The following is a 10,556-nucleotide window of genomic DNA, read 5'->3' as shown; positions in this document are numbered from 1 at the left end:
CCTCGCAACCATGTTTACAACGCATGGAATCCCTGACATATTGGTCAGTGACAATGGTCCGTGCTTCACCAGCGCAGAATTCCAAGACTTTATAATTGACCATGGCATAAATCACGTCAAGACGGCACCGTTCAAGCCGGCCTCCAACGGCCAGGCGGAGAGAGCAGTGCAAATCATTAAACAAGGCATGCTTAAAATCCAAGGTCCCTCGCTGCAGGGTCGCCTGTTGCGACTGATGCTGGCATACAGATCTCGTCCGCACTCACTGACTGGGATCCCCCCCGCGCAACTGTTGATGAAAAGGACTTTAAAAACAAGGCTCTCATTAATCCTCCCAGACATGCACGAAATCGTTGAGGCAAAGTGCCATCAGCTGACTGAGTACCATGACAGAAATTCGAGGGGGAGATGGAATGAGATAGGGGACAACGTGTTTGTACTAAACTATGGCAGGGGTCCCAAATGGCTTGCAGGGACAGTAACGGGCAAGGAAGGAAACAGGCTACTGGTAGTACAAATGGACAATGGCAAAACCTGCCAAAGGCATGTGGACCAAGTCAAAAGCAGATTTACCAACAACACTGCGGAACCAGAGGCAGACTACAATGTGGAACTCACACCACACCTGGTGGACAGACAGAGGGAACAACCTGAGGAAAGGGCAATCCCAACAGACAGCCCAGACGAGTCAACAACAATCACACCAATCGAAACAGACAGCCCAGGCGAGATACCAGCAACCACACCCAAAGAAAAACAGACACCAAGGCAAACAACTGAACCACAACTCAGACGCTCCACCTGAGAGAGTGAACCTATAAAGACAATAAGACCTTGGGGGAGGGTGATGTCATGTATCTTACATTATTATATATAACTGTATCCTAACATGCTATACACGACTGTAATAAGATATGACCTGTAACCACCAGCATACCTTACCACCAGGGGTGCACTTGCAAGAGACAGGTATATAAGGACAGGTCTCAGGCAAGTGCAGCATTCCAGAGCTGTGAAATAAAGGTGCAGGTCCAGAGTGACCTTGACTTCACTGCATGCCTCGTGTGAGTCTGTACTGAGGGGACAGGACTTTACAATTGACATCAATACATCGCGCCCTCGCATTCCTGTCATGGTAGTCACATTGTGACTGACGCCTGCTCTCAACAATTTCTTTCATAGTAGGGTGTATAAGGGATAACCTGGTTTTGAGCGTCCTTTTCATTTGCAGCTCTGCGGGTGGAACCCTTGTGAGCGAGTGTGGTCGGCCAATAGGAGGCGGGATAAGCTGCTTTGTAGGGAACCCCCTTGGATTCTGAGCATCCCCTGTTTGATTATCTGCACTGCTCGTTCCGCCTGGCCGTTTGAGGCCGGCTTCAACGGTGCCGTTCTGACATGGTTGATTCCATTTCCTGCCATGAAGTCCTGGAATTCAGTGCTTGTGAAGCACGGGCCATTGTCGCTGACTAAGACGTCCGGTAGACCATGGGCGGCGAACATTGCCTGTAGACTTTCTACCGTGGCCGAGGATGTGCTTGAATTGAGAATGTCACACTCGATCCATTTGGAGTAGGCTTCGACTACAACCAAAAACATTTTTCCCATGAAAGGACCTGCGTAGTCCACATGGATGTGTGACCATGGCTTGGCGGGCCATGGCCAAGGGCTAAGGGGGGCTTCCCTGGGTGCATTGCCCAGCTGAACACACGTGTTGCACCTGTGAACACAAAGTTCCAGGTCTGCATCTACCCCTGGCCACCAAACGTGTGACCTGCCAATTGCCTTCATCATGACAATGCCCGGGTGCCCATTGTGAAATTCTCTGATAAACACCTCTCTGCCCCTCTGGGGCATGACTACTCAGTTTCCCCACAGTAGGCAATCGGCCTGAATTGAGAGTTCATCCTTGCACCTGTGAAATGGTTTAAATTCCTCAGGGCATGCCCCGTACGTGGCTGCCCAGTCCCCATTTAGGACACATTTCTTGACTAAAGACAGTAGCGGGTCTCTATTTGTCCAGACTTTAATCTGACAGGCTGTCACAGGTGAGCCTTCGCTTTCGAAAGCTTCAACAGCCATGACCATCTCAGCACCATGCTCGGTAGCCCCCTTAGTGGTGGCTAGTGGGAGCCTGCTGAGTGCATCGCCGCAGTTTTCAGTGCCCGGTCTGTGCCGAATTGCATAGTCATAGGCGACTAACATGAGTGCCCACCTCTGTATGTGGGCCAATGCATTAGCATTTATGGACTTGTTGTCGGCCAAAAGGGACGTTAGGGGTTTGTGATCTGTCTCCAGCTCAAATTTCCTGCCAAACAGGGACTGGTGCATTTTCTTTACTGCATATACACATGCTAGCGCATCATTTTCTACCATCCTGTAGCCCCTTTCTGCCCGGGACAGACTTCTGGAGGCATAAGCTACCGGCTGTAACTGACCATTGGCATTCACATGCTGCAACACACACCCGACCCCATAGGACGATGCATCGCACGTTAAAACTAGTTTCTTACATGGGTCATATAACGTTAACAGTTTGTTGGAGCATAACAAATTGTGTGCTCGATCAAAATCTCTTTCCTGGCTGTCTCCCCAGACCCAATCGTGACCTTTGCGTAGGAGCACGTGTAGCAGCTCTAGCAGCGTGCTCAATTTGGGAAGAAAGTTGCCAAAATAGTTCAGGAGCCCCAGGAATGAACGCAGCTCCGTCGTGTTACGGGGTCTGGGTGCTCTCTGGATCCCTTCCGTTTTGGACGCAGTAGGTCTGATCCCGTCTGCTGTTATCCTCCTCCCCAGGAATTCTACCTCTGGAGCTAAGAACATGCACTTCGCCTTTTTCAATCGCAGCCCTACCCGATCCAGTCTGCGTAGCACCTCCTCCAGGTTGTGGAGGTTTTCTTCAGTATCGCAACCCGTGATGAGGATGTCGTCCTGAAAAACCACCATCCTTGGAATCGACTTGAGGAGGCTTTCCATATTTCGCTGAAAGATCGCGGCGGCCGAGCGAATCCCGAACGGACATCTGTTGTACTCAAACAACCCCTTTTGTGTCGTGATGGTGGTCAGCTTCTTCGACTCACTCGCCAGCTCCTGGGTCATGTAAGCTGAGGTCAGGTCCAATTTTGAAAAATGTTTGCCACCTGATAGCGTCGCAAAGAGGTCCTCCGCTCTCGGTAGCGGGTACTGGTCTTGGAGTGACACCCGATTGATGGTGGCCTTGTAATCACCACATATCCTGACCGACCCATCCGCCTTGAGCACCAGCACAATCGGGCTCACCCAGTTACTGAATTCGACTGGCGAGATGATGCCTTCCCTCAGCAGGCGGTCCAATTTGCCTTCTATCTTTTCCACCATCACGTACGGCACTGCTCTGGCCTTGTGGTGTACTGGCCTGGTGTCCGGGTTTATGTGAATCACTACCTTGGTCCCCATGAAAGTGCCAATGCAGGGTTGAAATAATGAGTCAAATTTGCCCAGAACCTGTGAGCATGATACTCGCTCCACAGAGGAAATTGCATTGATATCGCCCCATTTCCAGTTCATGACAGCAAGCCAACTCCTCCCCAGTAGTGCGGGACCGTCCCCCGGGACAATCCAGAGTGGCAACCTGTTCTCCGAAACTTTGTGGGTCACGACTACCGTGGCACTGCCTAGCACCGGAATGATCTCCTTTGTATATGTCCGTAGCAGTGCGTCAATCGGCAATAATTTTTGCCTCCTGGCCTTGGACACCCACAACCTTTCGAACTGTTTGATACTCATCAGGGACTGGCTGGTCCCCGTGTCTAGCTCCATTGTTACTGGGATGCCATTGAGGAGCACTTTCATCATTATCGGTGGCGTCCTGGTGTATGAACTGTATACGTGCTCCACATGAACTCACTGAACTTCAGCTTCCAGCGATTTCCCCCAGTATTCATTTGGCCTTGTAGGGCTTACATCGGGCCCATCCTCCTCGTACATCAACCTGGCTGCAGGCTTCCTGCACATATGCGCCAAGTGATCGCTGAGGTTGCAGTTTCTGCAGGTATATTGCTGATACCTGCAATCTCTGGCTGGGTGTTTGCCTCCACACCTCCAGCATGAGCTGGAGGCCCCGTTGTTGGAAACAAAAGGTCCATTACCAGTCGATCGTCTCTGACTGTCTCTGTCACTGTCCTTAAGCGCACCATTAACAGGTGTTGATGGCCCCATTACTGGCCGCATTGTCCATTGTGATGGCATGAATCGCCGTTCAGCTAGCCATTGTCTCTGTTGAATTCCCCCTTTGGGTTCGACTGCATCCTAGGGCATTACCGATTGCCCTTGTCTGCCTCGAGAACTGTGTGCCATGTTAACAATGTTGACTCCCTGGTCATTTGCCGCATTTGAGCCAAGATTGTTGCCATAAATCATTCTGGTCTCTTCCTCCCCTGAGATAATGGTCTGGGCTATCAGAGCTGCCGCTTCCAAGGTCAAGTCTTTGGTCTCAATCAGTTTCCTGAAAACCCCAGCGTGCCCGATGCCCTCAATAAAAAAGTCTCACAGCATCTCCGCTCTACATGTATCTGTGAACTTACATAGGCTCGCCAGTCTCCGGAGATCTGCCACGAAGTCTGGAACGCTTTGCCCTTCTCGCCGCCGGTGCGTGTAAAACCGGTGTCTCACCATGTGCATGCTGCTCGCCGGTTTAAGGTGTTCCCCGATCAACTTACTGAGCTCTTCGAATGTCTTGTCCGCTGGCTACTCTGGTGCTAGAAGGTCCTTCATCAGGGAGTACGTCCTGGACCGACAAACCGTCAGGAGATGAGCCCTGCGTTTGTCGGCTGAATCATGTCCCAACCATTCCTTAGTGACAAAACTTTGCTGTAGTCTCTCAATAAAGTCGTCCCAATCATCACCAACACAGTACCTCTCATCTGTGCTGCTAGTGGCCATGCTCGCGTGGTTTAAATCCCAGTTCCTCGTCGCCAATGATATGTCCTCACTATACAGTATAAATGCACACGAGGCCCATACTTGAGAGAAGGTCACTCTGTGACCAGTTATCTTTATTACCAAGACCTCAAGTGATGAAGGTGGGTGGAGCTTCCCCTTTTATACCTGAAAGTCCAGGTTAGGAGTGTCTCCCACAAGTTCGCCCCTGTGGTCAATGTTCTCAAGGTGTACAACTTAGGTCAGCTTATACATGGGTTACAATGATAGTTGAATACATGACACGAGCGGTTACATTGGCTGCCGGGGAAGCTGTCTGATACCCCGGGGCTGTGTGTGAGAGAGCGTGCCCAGCACAGGGCTCCTGGACTGAGAGAGATTTACAGCACACACACGATTTGCCCCATCGCACAGTGCCCGCTCTCTCAAACACATCTCCCCTAGGTCACACTCACAGTCACACACACACACACTCACATAGACGCTTACCCATACATGTACACACACTCACACACACTCACACACACTCACATATACGCTTACTCATACATGTACACACACTCACACACACACTCACTCACACTCAACACACTCGCGCACACTCAAACACACACAGTTACACATAAACACACAGTCACACTCACAGACACATACACACGCACACACACACTCACACACTCATACACACATTCACATACTCACGCACACACTCTAAGACACTCACACACAAACACACACTCACATTCATACACGCACACACTCACGCACACTCATACACTCTCACACACTCACTCACACTCATACATACACTCACATACACACACGCTCACTCACTCACACACAGACTCTCTCACACACACACAAACACCCACATACTCACACACTCACCCATACACTCACATACTCACACACACCATCACACACACATACAATCACACACTCACACACACACTCACACACACACACTCAACACACTCACACACACACTCACTCACACACACACTCTCACAAACTCAAGCACACACACTCACACAGTCACACACAAACACACACACACACTCACACACTCCCTCATACTCTCACACACACACACAAACTCACGCACACACATTCACACACAGTCACACACAAACACACACAAACACTCACACCCACACTCACACACTCACACACTGAACACACTCAGGCACACTCAAACACACAGTCACACACAGTCACACTCACACACTCACACACACACTCACACAAACTCATGCACACACAATCACACACAGTCACACACAAACACACAGTCACACTCACATACACACACCACACAGTCTCACACATACACTCACACAAACTCATGCACACACACTCACACACAGTCACACACAAACACACAGTCACACTCACTCACACACACACTCATACACTCACATACTCAACACACTCACGCACACTCAAACACACACAGTCACACAAAAACACACGCACACACACACTATCACACTCACACACACACACACACACACACTCACACTCACACTCACACATGCACTCACATACACACACGCTCACTCACTCACTCACTCACACACAGACTCTCTCACACACATACACACACACTTACACACTCATACACTCACACTCACACATACACTCACGCACACTCACTCACTCACACATGCAAACTCTCTCACACACACACAGTCACTCATTCACACACACAAACACACACCCACACACACACACTCACTCACACACTGACGCACACTCAGACACACTCACTCACACACACACACTCACTCACATGCACTCACTCACACACGGCATATGCTCACACTCACACAAACACTCACACAAACACACACACTCACAAATTCACACGCACTCACACACACATTCACACACATACAATCACACACTCACACACACAATTACACACACTCACCCACACTAACACACATGCACACTCACACACACACTCACCCGCACACACACTCACACTCATACACACTCGCAGACTCGCACACACTCTCATTCATACACACAGTCGCACACACTCTCACTCATACACACAGTAACATACACAGACTTGCACATACTCTCACTCACACAATCGCACACTCACACTCACACACTCGCACACACTGACACTCACACACTCATACTCACTCACTCACTCACACATTCAAAAAACACTCACACTCGCACACACACACACACACATACGCAGACACCCACATTCACACACACACGCACACACTCGCACACTCACGCAGGCACCCACTCACACACACACACACACACAGTCACACACACACATACACTCAGTCACACAGACAGAACTGTGTGGGGTGTGCAGTGGGGATCCAGGACCACATATTTCCCTGCGGTTTAAACGGAGGGGGAGTGTGAGTGTAGCTGACCCCACATCACTCCCGATGTCTCAGAGCAGTACCGCGAGACACGGCCCGGAGAGCAAGCGTCACTCTGTCTGGGCTTGTGGTTCCTTTCACTGGATCAGCAGCAGCAAGCGAGTGATATGGCAGAGATTCAAACATCTCACTTCCTCATCTCCCACCCGCCCTGCCATCCCACCACCCCGGGACTAACTGTCACATCAGCCCATTCACTGTCATTTATATTTGGAGGAGATTTTTGGGCAGTTATGAGTTTTATTTGATTCTGCCCACCCACCTCCCCAGAGACTGAGTGGCATTCATTGGGGGGGGGGGCAGTCACCCCGCCCCACCCCCGAGCACCCCACTGTTCTACATGTGTCCATCCAGGCATGCTATTCGACTGTGAGGGCATGACACCTGAGCTTGATCCAATGCTGGTGTGAAAGCTGGGTGTGTGCTGACCCTGTGAATGCCCCGGCCTGTGTGTATTGGCCAGGCTGAGCCGGCCTTACTGGCTCATCGAGTTAAATGGCTGCAGGATCGGCAACAGCTCACGTGGAGAAATCTGGTGCGTGTGATGTGGCGACGGATCGGAGCGAAAGGAGGATAGACGCTGCGGCGATCGAAAAGCCGGTCTGCGCCGGAGTTCCACTTCACCCACAGCAAGGGAGAGTCTGTCCGCGGCTTGTGCTCCCACACCACAGACATTCGATGCTCCCCGTAACCTCCAAACGCAGTCTGCCCCGAGACCAAGACCGAGCAAAGCTGCTGGCTCACACTGTCAGCACAGACCGGGCTGCAGACTGCAACGCAGAGAAACAAATCCGAGCATCATAGATATCGTCCGGGGCTCAGTGGGCAGCACTCTCGCCTCTGTGTCACAAGGTCGTGGGTTCAACTCCCGTTCCAGGGACTTGGAGCACATAATCCAGGCCGACACTCCAGTGCAGTACTGAGGGAGCGCTGCACTGTCAGAGGGGCAGTACTGAGGGAGTATCACACTGTCAGAGGGGCAGTACTGAGGGAGCGCTGCACTGTCAGAAGGGCAGTACTGAGGGAGCGCTACACTGTCAGAGGGGCAGTACTGAGGGAGTACCACACTGTCGGAGGGGCAGTACTGAGGGAGCGCTACACTGTCAGAGGGGCAGTACTGAGGGAGTACCACACTGTCGGAGGGGCAGTACTGAGGGAGTACCACACTGTCGGAGGGGCAGTACTGAGGGAGCGCTGCACTGTCAGAGGGGCAGTACTGAGGGAGCGCTGCACTGTCAGAGGGCAGTACTGAGGGAGCGCTGCACTGTCGGAGGGGAAGACTGAGGGAGTGCCGCACTTTCAGAGAGGCAGTACTGAGGGAGCACTGTGCTGTCGGAGGGGCAGTACTGAGGGAGCGCTGCATTGTCGGAGGGGCGGTATTGAGGGAGTGCCACACTGTCGGAGGGGCAGTACATAGAAACATAGAAACATAGAAACATAGTAAATAGGTGCAGGAGTAGGCCATTCGGCCCTTCTAGCCTGCACCGCCATTCAATGAGTTCATGGCTGGACATTCAACTTCAGGACCCCATTCCTGCTTTCTCGCCATACCCCTTGATCCCCCTAGTAGTAAGGACCTCATCTAACTCCTTTTTGAATATATTTAGTGAATTGGCCTCAACAACTTTCTGTGGTAGAGAATTCCACAGGTTCACCACTCTCTGGGTGAAGAAGTTCCTCCGCATCTCGGTCCTAAATGGCTTACCCCTTATCCTTAGACTGTGACCTCTGGTTCTGGACTTCCCCAACATTGGGAACATTCTTCCTGCATCTAACCTGTCTAACCCCGTCAGAATTTTAAATGTTTCTATGAGGTCCCCTCTCATTCTTCTGAACTCCAGTGAATACAAGCCCAGTTGATCCAGTCTTTCTTGATAGGTCAGTCCCGCCATCCCGGGAATCAGTCTGGTGAACCTTCGCTGCACTCCCTCAATAGCAAGAATGTCCTTCCTCAGGTTAGGAGACCAAAACTGTACACAATACTCCAGGTGTGGTCTCACCAATGCCCTGTACAACTGTAGCAACACCTCCCTGCCCCTGTACTCAAATCCCCTTGCTATGAAGGCCAACATGCCATTTGCTTTCTTAACCGCCTGCTGCACCTGCATGCCAACTTTCAATGACTGATGTACCATGACACCCAGGTCTCGTTGCACCTCCCCTTTTCCTAATCTGTCACCATTCAGATAATAGTCTGTCTCTCTGTTTTTACCACCAAAGTGGATAACCTCACATTTATCCACATTATACTTCATCTGCCATGCATTTGCCCACTCACCTAACCTATCCAAGTCGCTCTGCAGCCTCAAAGCATCCTCCTCGCAGCTCACACTGCCACCCAACTTAGTGTCATCCGCAAATTTGGAGATACTACATTTAATCCCCTCATCTAAATCATTAATGTACAGTGTAAACAGCTGGGGCCCCAGCACAGAACCTTGCGGTACCCCACTAGTCACTGCCTGCCATTCTGAAAAGTACCCATTTACTCCTACTCTTTGCTTCCTGTCTGACAACCAGTTCTCAATCCATGTCAGTACACTACCCCCAATCCCATGTGCTCTAACTTTGCACATCAATCTCTTGTGTGGGACCTTGTCGAACGCCTTCTGAAAGTCCAAATATACCACATCAACTGGTTCTCCCTTATCCACTCTACTGGAAACATCCTCAAAAAATTCCAGAAGATTTGTCAAGCATGATTTCCCTTTCACAAATCCATGCTGACTTGGACCTATCATGTCACCTCTTTCCAAATGCACTGCTATGACATCCTTAATAATTGATTCCATCATTTTACCCACTACCGATGTCAGGCTGACCGGTCTATAATTCCCTGTTTTCTCTCTCCCTCCTTTTTTAAAAAGTGGGGTTACATTGGCTACCCTCCACTCCATAGGAACTGATCCAGAGTCAATGGAATGTTGGAAAATGACTGTCAACGCATCCACTATTTCCAAGGCCACCTCCTTAAGTACTCTGGGATGCAGTCCATCAGGCCCTGGGGATTTATCGGCCTTCAATCCCATCAATTTCCCCAACACAATTTCCCGGCTAATAAGGATTTCCCTCAGTTCCTCCTCCTTACTAGACCCCCCGACCCCTTTTATAACCGGAAGGTTGTTCGTGTCCTCCTTCGTGTATACCGAACCAAAGTACTTGTTCAATTGGTCCGCCATTTCTTTGTTCCCCGTTATGACTTCCCCTGATTCTGACTGCAGA

Source organism: Pristiophorus japonicus, chromosome 20, assembly GCF_044704955.1.
Source record: "Pristiophorus japonicus isolate sPriJap1 chromosome 20, sPriJap1.hap1, whole genome shotgun sequence".
NCBI classification, from domain to species: Eukaryota; Metazoa; Chordata; class Chondrichthyes; family Pristiophoridae; genus Pristiophorus; species Pristiophorus japonicus.
The sequence above is the reverse complement of the archived record's forward strand: the minus strand, read 5'-3'. Positions refer to the sequence as shown.